The sequence below is a fragment of the Lolium perenne genome, chromosome 5, assembly GCF_019359855.2.
Source record: "Lolium perenne isolate Kyuss_39 chromosome 5, Kyuss_2.0, whole genome shotgun sequence".
Lineage (NCBI taxonomy): Eukaryota > Viridiplantae > Streptophyta > Magnoliopsida > Poales > Poaceae > Lolium > Lolium perenne.
Genome location: NC_067248.2, coordinates 254,365,849 through 254,380,471, shown reverse-complemented (window position 1 = coordinate 254,380,471; position 14,623 = coordinate 254,365,849).

Genomic DNA, 14,623 nt, shown 5'->3' with positions numbered 1-14,623 from the left:
GTTGAAATAGAAGAAATGGTAGTGTGCTAGTTTGTATGGGTACATTATGTTGATTATGGTAACACACCCATGTGTGTATGTGTTGGATTTGTACATGAACCCTAGACAAGGAAACTAGATTTGAAATGGCTATGTGTATGTGAAGGAATAACTCATATTTGTGATTGAATAACTCATATTTGAACCAAATTTTTGTTGGAACCCTAGATATGAATGTATGTGTGTATGTATGGAACCTTATGTATGTATGTGGTGAAAGGCAAAATTGGAGCTTAGCAAATGCATTCATATGTGTGATGTATTTGGATATGAACTCTCATGTATGTGTGATGTATAGGTGATTCGAAAGATAGATATATTCTCATGTATGTGTTGCTCATTTTTGTTAGTGGAATGACTCATAATATGGTTGTGTAAACATGTAGGATGGTGTGGCTTCTGGATGAAGAGTACGACAGGGAGCACCGGGCTGTTCATATGACGGAGAGGGGAACGGATCTTCACCCTTTGAAGATTCGTTACCATGGCACAGTGGATATACCGTATGACGAGAGGTACACGGAGTTCATCCAGCCTACCGGTCTTATGCCGTTCATCTCGCTTGTAAGCCGTGGGGGGCCGAACATGAACGCCGCGGCACTCACCGCCCTTGTCGACCGGTGGAGGCCGGAGACGCACACCTTCCACTTGAGGGCCGGCGAGATGGCCCCTACTCTCCAGGATGTTTCCATGATCCTTGGACTTCCTATTCAGGGCGAGCCACTGTGTATGAACACAGCTTCTGATGGGTGGCGCCAGCAGATGGAGGCGCTTATTGGCATGGCTCCTCCGCCGCCAGCAAATCCAAAGGAGCGAGCTCCCGCCGGCGCATCTTTCTCTTGGATCAGGCTTCACTTTCGACAATGCCCGCAAGAGGCCGACGAGGACACTCGGAGGACGTACGCCCGCGTGTACTTATGGTACATGATTTCGAGGACTCTCTTTCCTGACAGTGGGGGAAGCTGGCCCATTGGTGTTGGCTGAAGGCGCTTACGGTGTTGGATAACCGGTGGAGTTGGGGAACAGCGGCACTTGCCTACCTCTACCGGCAGGTGATGATTTGCTCTATGTACTATTTTCCTACAGTAGTGTGCTAGACAAAGTACTAACCAAATGTCTTATGTGCGCAGTTGGACGAAACTTGTCGCAGAACTGGGAGCAGGACTGGGAGCGGCGGTATTGGTGGATGCATGCTCCTACTTTCCGTATGGAGCTGGGACCGCCTATCAGTTGGGCGTCCCAGGGTACTCACCGAGAGGCCATGGCCTCATCACCCTCACAACCCTGATCGGGAGCCCACTTGGGCATACCTTTGGGACAATGTCTCGGAGATGACGAGCGATCCAACGGTCATGTACAGGCAGTACACTGCGGAGTTGGACACTCTTACCGCTGAGCAGGTAACTGATCACTCTTTTGCAATCCTAGTTTTCATTGATTCTACGGTCATGTTCTAAATTCTGAGATATTTGTATGCTGCAGGTGGAATGGGAGCCATATGGTAGCTACTACCATATTGGCTCGGGGATGGCTGACCTCAACCACAAGTGCACAGAGGAGGCGCGGTTCTGGCGTATGCGCTGCCCACTCATATGCATGTGGCTTGTTGAACACCACCAACCGCAAAGAGTGATGAGACAGTTTAGGTCAACGCTGCCCACCTCAGTGGCAAGACACGGACAAGGCGCTTCATAGGTAAACTTCTGGAATCATGCGATGGAAGTTTCTTCATAGAAGAGGTACAAACTAACTTGTTGATTCTTGCAGGCTTGATAGGCAGCGGCAGAGGAAGATCACAAATTGGCCAGTTCATCATATCGGCCACGTCGCAGCGTTCCTACACACTTTGCAAGCGACACGGAATGCTGGCCCTGAGGAGATTGTGCCTCACGACTTCGCCGCTTTCAACAACTACCTCGAGTGGTTCCATGAAAACACGCGTATCGAGTTAGTGAAGCACGCGTATGCTGAGGACATCTTGGACGACCCCATCCAGTTCGATGAGGTTGCGCAAAGCCAGCACGACACCTTTGCTCGCAGAGGAAGATCGACTTCTATTGCTTCTGAGCTGAACTTCGTGGTAATGGATTCTCTCACTAACTAGTACATCATCTAGATTGCCATGTGCTCGCTTCAATTGTGTAATGCTATGTTTGTCACAAATGGGAGGAGATCCAAAAAACAGCTCACGAGTGCGAGATTATGTGGGAGCAGAGCCATAGAGATGAAAAGCCTGTCGGACCGTTGCGGTATTTCATTAAGGTATGATCACCAACTTTGAATGTACGCTACTATGATGTGGTGGCTTTGTAACCATGAACGGCATGACGCAGAACACTGCACGAAAGATGCGGCGGTTAGCCAACTTGCTAGGTTGCCGCGAAGGCGAAATTCCTACATCCTCCTCTTCTGAAGAGCGGGAGGTATGGACTTTTTTGTTGCTGTCAAACATGTTCTTACTAATTTCAACTTTTGTAATCTCATGTGTTCATGTTTGTGAAGATTCCTGACGACGAGCTAATTCTGAGCCAAAGCATACCTCCAAAGCATACCTCCAAGCAAACCCCACGGTCAGCTTACCAGTTGAAGCCAAGGGGCAAGGGTCCAAACCGGTACACTCCGGAAGATTATGTCAACCGAGGAAAGAAGGTTGTCACTGAGGAGGATGAGGGGCCGCCGCGGAGATCAGCTTTGTCGAGGATGAGGAACGACGAGCCGTTCTCTTCAGAGGAGGAGGAGCAGCAGCAGGAGCAGCAACAGGAGCAGCCACGGCAGCGGACGAAGAGGATGGCCATCCGGAAGCAGCCCGTGAGGACGACACGTCGAGGACGACACTAGGATGTGCTACGTGTTGTTGTGAACTATATCTTCATAAGTATCGAGTTGTGAACCCTATGTCATTTTGAACCATGTCTGTAATGCTACTTGTTGTTTGAATCTACTTCCTACGATGTGAGCTATGAAGTGTTATATGTGTATGTTCTGAAATTGCTACTTTTTGTGTCTAATGTTGTACTCAAAACTGTTGGAGTTCGGTAGGATTTTTCATGTTTTTAACACAAGTCAACGTGTGGCGCCCTTCGCACTGGCGCCACACTGCACAGTGTGGCGCCCATGGCATCGGCGCCACACGTCCCAACTTATATCAACTTTTGGGTCGAAAACATCCAGGGGCTCCGGACGATAAGTCCTTAGCCGTTTTCGTGAGTCTCTTTGTGTGGCGCCCGTGGCATCGGCGCCACACGTGCTAGTGTGGCGCCCGTGGCATCGGCGCCACACATTGAGCCTCGTCAAAACGGCTAAGTCCCAGACGCTTTGTCTCACAGTATGTTTTGGGCAATTACAAGTGCATGTGTGGCGCCGCTGGGAGGGGCGCCACACATGCTGCCACGTCGGACGGGCGCACCAGCTCAGCGGCGAGAGGGCCACGTCGGCTGGGACAGTGGCGCCGGCAGCAGGGGCGCCGCATGGGCATGTGTGGCGCCCGTGGGAGGGGCGCCACTCAAAAGGGTTAGATTGGTGAAATAGTTTCGCCGGAGGGTCAGTTTGTGCTTTTCTTTCAGTTTTGGGTTATTTTTGTGCAAATCGCCACACCGAAGCGCATGGGAACCTCTGTGAGACGGGGTTCCGCACATTTTTCTGGGCTCGTCACTGTACGACACACTTTTCAAGAAGACATGGAAAGTCGCCAATACTTTCAGCGGAAGATTTTTATAACGATAATAAGAGAAATTATAAATTGTATCAAGATATTTCATGAAATTTCAATCAAGATATTCAGAGATATTATCATTCGAGCGCACATACGCGAACAAAAGTATACCCATATATATATATTAATATACTCCCTCCATCCTAAAAAAAGATTTTCAAATTTGTCTAGATATGGTAAAATCTAGACATATTTTTAGTGTTCATATACATTCGTATCTAGAAAAAGTTGAGAAGCTTATTTTGAGACAGAGGAAGTACATTTTACTCTGAGCTATTGTCACAATTCAATCCTTTCAGACATTCAATTATCTTTGTTTTAAGTTCGCTTAAATTTGAAGGGATTACATTTAAATAACGTTTTACTGAAAGCACCTTAGACAACAAAAAAAATCTATTGTTATTTTTATTATAAAAGTGAGGTTTAATTTTAGAATGGCGAAGATCTTCGTGATCGACAAACTTAGAGCAACAATGATAAATAACTATAAAAAGTACAAAAGTTGAGTTTAAATATATTGGATCCAAACAACGGTCGACCTGAAAGTGGGTAGATGCACATAAACGACTTGGAAACAAGATTTCCAGACCATTCAAGATTCTGAAGGTCGATTAGGAGGAGGATGCTTCTATTACTAGAGTTAGGCCAGCCGGTCCGTCGGTGCAGGGTCCAACCCCTACACCAGCATCAGGATGTTGGCAGGGTCGGTGTGCTCCCAATGAACCAGGATACCAATCATATGCTCTATCTCATTCTTTGGTATTTTGATGTTACAATTATCTTTCCGGAACGTGATATTGAAAAGGCTCTGGACATGGAATTAATTTTATGCATCTTCGAACATTTCTCGGGATTAGAAATTGGGAATGTCTATTTGGCATACTAGTGTTTTTGTTTTCCTTAACACTCGATTTTGTCTGACCAATCAGAGGATGTGTCGTTGTTTTCCATTTTACAATTTTCTTTCGTCCTATTTCCCTGACTAAAAAACCAAACGAGCAGAAAAAATCTGGAGGCTGTGTCTAATCTCCACACAGGATAAGTACTGGGCCCAAATCTAAAAGAAACAGCCCAATAAAGGGACACAGACACATATCTTCCTTCTTCCCCATTTTTTTCTTCTCCCATCTCTTTTTTTGGCCATGGAAGATCTCACAGGCTAAATTACATAGGGTTTGCACTGTATATACAATGTATTTACAGTGTAGAAGATGTAAAATATTTCAGTCATATGAAATGCACGCTAAATTATTTAGTGGTGAAACACTGTGAAATGCAACTTAGTGCATAAAATAGAGAACATTCCAGTCATGTGAAGTGCGGGCTAAATTACTTAGGATTTACCGTGTATGTACAGTGCATAAAATGGGAAATATTTCATTCATGTGAAATGCACGCTAAATTACTTAGTGGCGATACACTATGAAACATAGGCTAAACTACTTAGGGTTTACAATGTATGTACAATGTATTTACACCATATAAAGTGGAAAATATTTCAGTCATGTGCATGTACATTGTAAAATTATAACATTTGGCATGTACATGCAGTGTAAACGGTTAGTAAAAATGGGAATTGGCATGATTTTAACTGAAATTTAGCATGGTTTCATAGAGAAACTTTGGTGGCCTTCGCCCCCTGCACCGAGCGAAAGGGCGCAACGACTTGCTCGTTGACCACAAAGTGCGGGTTCTCCCCCTCCGCGGCTCCGCCCCCGACCGCCGACAGTCAATGGCGATTTCTCCCCTTACGTCCTCTCTCTTCTCTGCTCCTATGCCTTTGGGTGTCTTTGTCGTGAAGAAATTGATGAGAATTGAGAAAATGGAAATAGGTGAGAAAACGGAAAAAGGTAAATATTACCTCCGTCCATAAAAAGATGTCTTAAATTTGTCTAAATTTAGATATATCCATACATTAAATAGTATCTAGATACATCCAATTTTTGCAAATTTGCAACATCCTTTTATGGATGGGGGGAGTACTTAAATAAAATAATTGTATAATGACATGGAAAAAAATTATAAAGACCAGCCCAAGAAGAGAATGGCCACCTGGTTAGCCCTAACACAAAGGGAAAATAAGACCAAGCCCAAAAACAAAGAAAGGTCAAAAGAAACGATAAAACATACCGGAGAGAAAACCAACAACGACTTGACTCGACAGGAAAAGTTTGCCGAAGAAAAGAACAAGCGATCGTATCGGAAGACAATGGAGGGCACGAAAAATTCGGCTGTTGCCGAATTGTAAAACAACCGGGTGCAAAATAGCAAAAGTGTAGAAATTAACTTTTTTAAGAGTCAAGATTTTTTGTTTTTGTTTTGGTAGAGCCAAAAATGTGGAGTATCAGTACCGAAATTTATTTGGATGTGAATATGGATCCTTCCCTGTTAGATAATTGGGAGCCCATTCCGTTCCGGAAAAAGAAAACCGTGAGTGAAAATCTATGGAGGATCGGTTTGAGAAAAAAAAGAACCTAGCAAATTGGGTGGGAAAACATTTATCCTATGGTGATCAATTGATCCTTGTAAATTCGGTTGTCACAAGTCTTCCGAATTTTTATGCTCTTTTTTTTTTTGAACTACCGAAAGAGGTACGAAAAAGATTGGACTTTTTTGATCTAGATTTTCCTAGAAAAGTGACGCCTATAAAAAAAGTATAGACTTATAAAATGGAACATCATATGTAGACCAAAGGAACAAAGAAGACTCATTTGGAGGATGTAGAGATTAAAAATAAATTAGTATTTCGAAAGTGACTTTTGAATTAAAAAGGTGTATGCCAAGAGTTAATACAAAACAAATGCATGCTCTCAAAATCTCGCTGCCAAGTCCGAGCTAAACCTTAAAACTCTCCTTTTTGGAAAGTGATTATGAAGATGAAAGATGGCTTTTTCGATAGAGATTTTTCTGCATAGGTAAAGGGGAGGACACTCGGTTTCGGGAAGACATATGGCTAGTAGATACGCATTTGTCTCACCAATATCCATCTTTGTACAACTTAGTGCAACGTAAAAATGTATCAGTTTCTACAATGATGGATCAAGTTCCTTTTAAACAAAACCTTTTGAAGATCATTAACAAAAAATAAATGGGCAAGGTGGCTTCATTTAGTTCGGCTTTTGATGGATGTGCGGTTGTCTACACAACCTGATGTGTTTGTATGGAAACCAACAACATCGGGCTCTTTTTCAATCAAATCTATGTATATAAGTTACATGAATGACCATAAAAGATTCCTTCAAAAAATACATTTGGAAAATGATGGTACCATTTAAAATTAAGATATTTACGTGGTTCTTATATCACAAGGTTCTTGTAACCAAAGATAATTTTGCAAAACGAAATTGGGAAGGGACTAAATAGAGTTGTTTTTGTGATCAAGATGAAACAATACACCATTTGTTAATTCCATGTCCATTGGCAAAGATTGTTTGGCGAATTGTTATTTCCCAAAAAAATATCACACAACTTTTCGGGAATTGGTTGAGGGGAGTTGCTACAAAAGAAAAAGCTCAAACCTGAATAGGAGTACCAGCTTTACTATGGGCCATAATGTTGTTTTTATGCATGTCCGCTTGTTACTCATTGGATCCGTATGTGTTGCTAGGTACGGTCAATCGAGAAGAAGCGGGATGATTTGGACACTAAGTGGGGGACGGTTGTTGGGGACATATACAGCTCGCAGCTGGCGTTTTGATCTTCGAATAGCTTATTGATGCATTCTCAAAAAAAAAGCTTATTGATGCAAAATTGATCGCTATGTGTTGTACATTTTTTATGGCTGATACATTTATCGACCTTATATGATCCATAACATATTTTTTTTGTACTAATTTATAAAATAATAATAAAAGCCTACATGCATGAATCCATGTAGAGGCCGCGAATCATTATCCCCGTTTCAGAAAAATTAGGATCCCTACACGACTCAAGTCGAAGGCACGGCACCCAGGTACCCATGCACGGGGACGATTTCCCCTTTATGGTCACCATTTCTCAAATCTAGCGACGCAGCAACATGATGATTGATGAGTGCTACATTCCTGTCATCACCAAATCCATGCAAATTGTCGGCGCATCACGGCCGATCCGATCGGCGGTGTCCCATGGCCGTGTCCGGTTCGATGAGGTTTCAGTGTGCACCCATCCATTCCATGCGTGGGTTTGCTTGCCCTGCTGCCTAGGTTCGTTGGCGAGCGGCATGCATGCACATGGCGCCGCGGCATGTTTTGGTCGGACGCGCGCGCCCGTGGCCGTGGATCTCGCCGGCGCCGGGGGCCACACGGCATGAGCAGCTACCGGACACGCCGGGAGAAAATTGTGAGCAGGACGATTGATTCCCTGTATAGTTGTATGGACGTACTATAACTTGTGTCGTATCGCCAATCCATGAGTGACATGTGAATCTTTTCCTCCGGCTCTCAATGTGCTACAGTGCTCAACACATCGTCACTCGCTGCCTTGTTCCAGTCCATGATCGAGCTATCAGCCTATGTCCCATGGCGGTGCGAGGATGATCTAGGTCGGCGCGCCCCTTCCCTCCTCGGCATTGGACCCCGCTGAGATTGATTGGTTCACTTGTCTCTGCTAAAAATCATCTTCCATTATCGAAAAGGAAAATAATCATTCTACCGTTCATGTTTGCAAGTTGCCACCATCTCGCCCTGCAGTTCCTAGGAGGCACCGAGGCAGTCGTAATGGTAGGAGTAGCACCACAAAACATAGTCAGGGTGGCGACAATGGGCTTCTGTTGTTTCCTCACGTCAACTCACCGCCAATGGCAATTGTCGCACCTATAGACTAGTAAACTCACTAACTAAAATAATAATATTCGCAGAACATACAAAAGCTGAAAAGCACCTCGATTTGATTCCCACACACACTCTACAGTGTTGATGACGTGATAACCCTGTCAGCGTTGGGGGGCCACCTTCCAGCGACGAGGAGCAGAAGACTAACACCAGAGACACCGAAGCGCGGTGACGGGACATGCGATGGGCCCTATCCAAGAGACGGAGATATGTAGCGATGGCTCAACTTGTCTTCTCGGTCTCGCCATTGGATGGCGCGCTGCTTTCGGAGAGATGTTGTTAGCAAAAATCGCCGAGACTTTCAAACAATCTCATTTTATAACGATTATAAGAGAAAATCAAAACTCTATTGAGATATTTCATGATATTCTGATATTTAGGGATATTATCATCAGAGCGAACACACACAAAAGCACAAGTATATGTTAATATAAATCTTACTTTTAGCTATTTTCACTCATTAATCCTTTCAGACATTCGATTTTGTTTGTTTTAAGTTGGCTTGAGTTTAAAGGTATCATGCTTTAAAAACATTTTATTGAAAATACCTAGATAAGAAAAATCCATTGTTGCTCTTGTTAAAAATGAGGTTTAATTTTGGAAAGGAGCAAATCTTCGTTGTCGAGATAGTTAGAGCAACAATGATAGGCAACTATAAAAAGTACAAAAGTTTGGTATAAATTTATTAGATCCAAAGCAGCGTTGTTGTCACGCTCCGAGATCGGGCCTGGACGAGACAGCCGCCGCGCGCCTATAAACCGAGAGGCTTATACTCGCGCAAGGCTAAAAATGTAGGCGTAAACCAGCACAGTGGATCTCGAGAAACTCAAATACATCATTTTACAACTTTACTCTTAATTATACAGGAATTACAACTAGGTTCTCTAATTCGCTTCCCACCCGTTGGTTCCGCATAAACCTCCAACGATGAGGTCTTCCGCTAACGACATCTGTGCGTCTAAAAGAAACATGGGGGAGCTCATGAGTACGACAAGTCATACTCGGCAAACCGATTATACACAATCATATAAATTGTAAAATAGAAATGCTTTTCTGAAAAACAAAAGGTGGTTAATATAATTAGGCAATTTAAAAATGCATGGTGCCACACATGAAATTAAGTTTCCCTACCCGAGAATCAATCACAGGGGTGAAATTCACACTTTTACACGGGGTACTGCGACATCGACAGCCTCAACTAGCAGCACATAGGCGCTAGAGGAGTAGAGCTCTTTGACCCATTAGAACCCGGACACCTGAACCTACTGATGTCGATCGCTCTACGGATCCATCATCGACACGTTCCACAACAGGGCCGTCTCCAGAGATTTCCTTTCCTTTAGGGTGATGGGCTGATCATCTCCCGTTGCTATGGGGGAAGTCACTGAGAGCTCTGACTCGGATGAGGTGGAAACTTGTCTCTTTCTCCTTGGCCGGAAGGATAAACTTCCTACCTTCTGGATATATCCCTCGGCTAGATAGAATGGATATCCATTTGTTGAGAATAGAAATAACCCTCCCTCCTAGAGATCCCCCACTATCAATGATAACGTTTAGGAAACCTAACGCACATCTGCGCCGTCTGTCTCCAGAGGAGAACTCAGTCAGTTCAGGTTCCCATACCTGAACTGTGACCGGTACAATATGTTTACCTTCGTAACACCAGGTTTTCACTTCTAAGAACATGTATTCTCGATGTTCACTTTCCAAAATCGATATTTATTCTAATGCCCGGCTCGTATCGGTGGCTCACACCGGATCCATCACCGTATACCGACACTGGCACATTAGTCACAAATATTTCAACGGAAATATTCACATCTCTACCAATTAATTTATCATTCAAAAATCCTGGTTATTACATCGTCCCCACCTTATAAGAATTTCGTCCTCAAAATTCAATACTAAAATCTACCCTTAACATTTTCTATTCATTTGCATGCATATGCTATACTTGATGAGAACATGCTCCAAAGTATGCTGAAGAATTAATAAGCACAGAAGAAAACATTAGCAATCATTTGAGCAACCATGCAAAGAACATAAAAGCCTAAGTACGCCGCAGCAGCAGATTGGTGCAAGTTTCTCTTTTTTTCTTCATCTTCAGTTAATCATGCGTATAACAAAACTAGTTTAGTCCTGGCAACTTAAACAACAAGTGAGTCATGCCGAAATAGGAATCAAGCAACGACTATCTACTTTTCCAGAGCTAGTTGGCTATAACTATAACAAATCTAGTCTAGTCATGGAAATTTAGAAATCAAACAACAAGCATCAATTTTTAATTTACTTGCAAGAAAATATTTCTACCGATGACTAGTCACAAAGTTACGATCTACCCATTTTCCCCGTATCCTAAACCTAGAGCTCTGATACCATTTTAGTTGTCCTCAGAGTGCCTACAGGATTTTGGGAGCATGATTTCTATAGTATTCAAGAGTCTACGATTAGCAAATATTTAGAATGATAGATCTTGATTGTTTGCTTGTGTGAATAAAACAAAAATCGAGAACAATATTAAGACCAGAGATATGTTCAATTGTTTGTTAGTTAGAAATTATTAATAATAGTACAGTGAAATGAAGTGAAGAGTATTATATGTGTGGGAGAGACGTTTTGGGACATGGGTCCAGATGATCCCTGGGTCGTGTGAAAAACCGTGCTAGAGACATTGATCTATATGAAACGGAGAGAGTAGATAGGTGATGGCTCAAAAATGAACACAAAAGAATCAAAAAAGTAATCACTAAGTACGTGTACAGGAAGATTTGTTCGGGAGGCACGGTGTGCCGCTACGCCAAACTTCCTAGTAATTTGTTGATGGTTAATTTAGTATAGAGGCTGGATCATCGTCCTCCGTTTCAGAAAAATTAGGATCCCTATACGACTCACAAGTCGAAGGCATGGCTCTAAGAGCATCTCTAGCAGACCCTCCATCCGACCCCCATGAATAACCGCCGATTTTCATTTTGGAGGGTAAAAAAGGGACTGTTCAGATCCCGCATCGGACCTCCATTTCCAAAAAAAATCCGGACCACCCCGATTCGCGCCGCGCAACCCCCAAGTTCGCGGGTTGGAGGGGTTGTGCAAGCGCGGCCTCCATCCATTTCCCCCCTTGGCGCGAAGGAACATTCTTCTCGTTCCTTTCCCGCTTCCCCCCCACCCGCCGCTCCCGATTCCACCGCACCCACCCATCTCCGCCCACCGGAGCCCCCGCGTCCGCCCCGACATGGACGCAATCAACCCTCAACCGCTCGCGGACCAGGCTGCGCCGCGCGGACCAGCTGCAGCGACCCCATCTGGATCCAGCACCGCCGCGGCAGCCACCACCGAAGGCGCCGTGGTCGCCGCGCCTCCCGTTGCTGCAGCTGCCGGAAAGCGGAAGCGGTTGGGGCAGCACGTCATCCCCGCGCCTCCCGCTGGCCCGGCGCTCCCCACTGCAGTTGCCCCTGCCGTCCCTGCCAAGCGGGTGAAGCGGCCTAGCAGCAAGTTGGCGGTCGTGGCGTCGGCACCAAAGAAGGCGGCTCCAAAGAAGGTTGCGAAGAAACCACCCATGGCAAAGATGGCACCGCTGACTGCCTTGACAACGGCGTTGGTGCCTACAACGATGGAGCCGGCTGATGCGCGCAAGGTGGTCGATGAAAGTCCCGCGGTTGATGACGCGCCGGAGTCCTACGTTGACATGATCAACGATGCTGTCGTGGACATCGACTCGCCGCCGCTAGCGGATTACGATGACTACAGCAACGGGTTGGAGGAGGGGCTCGAAGGCGAGGAGTTTGAGGAAGAAGACGCTAGCAGCGAGGGATAAGATGAATTGGAAGAGATCAAGGAGGGGGCGTTCGATGGGACGGTGTAAGGGTACATTGCCCCTATCTGTGGTTTTGGTAATTAATGATAACCCCTACGGACTAATGTTTGCATTGAGTTTATATTAAGGAATATTCCATAGGTACTACTTGTAGTCCATGTGTTGGATTCAAGTATGGATGCCATGAAGATAAAAGATATACCTTGAGTATTGGCATCAAGATCATCGATTTGAAGACATATATGTGATATGATCAAGATGAAATAATGAAGATAGAGTTCTTATGTGGAACTCAACATTAGCCATGATCTATCTTATGTGTTAAGCAATGAATGATCAAGATCTTGAGTACTTGATTCCAAGTGAAGAATTCAGGATATGGCTCTAAGTCGGTGTCATGATAGTCTCATGAGTTGAGCTATCGTTGACTAAGATCTAGAGCATGCAAACAAATGAAGAGTTCTTTATACACCTCAAGATACTATGATAGAGCATGAGAAGATACTAGGTTGACCAATACAAAGAGTACATAATAGATTCAAGTTTGGTCAACACATGAAGCATGAAGAACATGCCACGTGAAGTCATGTGGTATGGTAAGCCTTATCAATTATGCTTTATGAACTAACCCATCATATATGTGCCTTTGTGTTGTCTATGTGGGTTAGGTATCTTTCCATCGGCTTGCATCAAAAGTGAGATCTCATATAGCACATGAAAGGATGGCATCAAGTGGTGATCGTCATCAAGGTTGAGTTGGGAAAGTTCAAGATGAGCATCTCAAGAGGATCACATGCTTGAAGCTTGCCGTCTATTTAGTGATAATGGACATATGAAGATGTGCTTAATGAAGCTATCCCATAGTGGCGTATGGGGGCGCAAATCATGAGTCTTCACAAAACAACAATGATCAAGTGATGCACTCCTGCTTGATGGAACTTGAAGCGTTGTCATCAAGATCATGCGGGATGAGCAAGGCAAAGGTATGGCCTTGCTAGGTTTTCCTTTTACCGGTCTCAGGTGGTTGTTGGGAGACCGGGTTATAGGATAGATAGCCGCACTATCAAGAGGGGCTTTCGGTTGGGTAACTTGATCACATCGTCTTAGGGAGCTCAATCATGTGCATACTTTGCATATCCCTATTGATTTTTTGTGTTTATTTGTTTGAGGTTCTTGAGCTTGTTGCTAGCTTTACAACAAGCCCAAGTTCATCGAAAACGGAATCCGCATGCATCTTCTATTGCGTTTTCGAGTTTGGACGTCTTTACCGTCTCTTGACGTTGGGAGGCTTGTACGTCTCAGATGTACCTATAATTTTTGATTGTCCATACTGATTTTGCACCAATTCATATATGTTTTGCTTACAGTTCGTTGCACTTTTACATGATTTCCGGCACTAACTTATTAACAAGATGCCACAGTGCCAGTTCCTATTTTTCTGCTATTTTTGTATTTCAGAAAAGTTGTGCAGAAAATATTCTCGGAATTGGACGAAACAAAAGCCGAAGTCAATATTTTACCGAAACGAAGGCGAAGTCCAGAGGGGGGACGAAGAGGCGCGGGAGGTCGACTAAACCACCCCTAGGCGCGGCCTGGACCTAGCCCGCGCCTAGGGTAGGTCTGGGCCCACTAGGCGTCCAACCGACCTCAATCCTCCACCTATTTATACATCTTCTCGGGAAAACCCTAGATACTCGAGCCTCCATCCACGAAAAGTTCCATCGCGACCGTCATCGCCGAACCCATCTTGGGGGTTCTGAAGCTCTTCCCGGCACCCTACCAGAGGGGGAAATCATCGTCGGAGGCATCTACATCGCCATGCTCACCTCCGAAGTGATGCGTGAGTATTTCATCCCTGGACTATGGGTCCATAGCAGTAGCTAGATGGTTGTCTTCTCCACCTTGTGCTTCATGTATCGATCTTGTGAGCTGCCCTACATGATCAAGATCATCTTTATGTAATCCTATATATTTGGTTTGCTGGGATCCGATGAATGTTGAATACTATGTTGAGATTGATTATATATTCATGTCATATGTTGTTTGTGATCTTGCATGCTCTTCGTTGCTAGTAGAAAATTTGGCCAAGTGGACACTTGTAACTCCAAGAGAGGGTATTTATGCTCGATAGTAGGTTCATGCCTCTAGTTTCCTGGGAGAGTGACTTTATAACTTCTAAGGTTGTAGATGTGTTGTTGCTACTAGGAAGAAAACAACAATGTTTTATCCAAGGGTAATTCTAGTATTTAC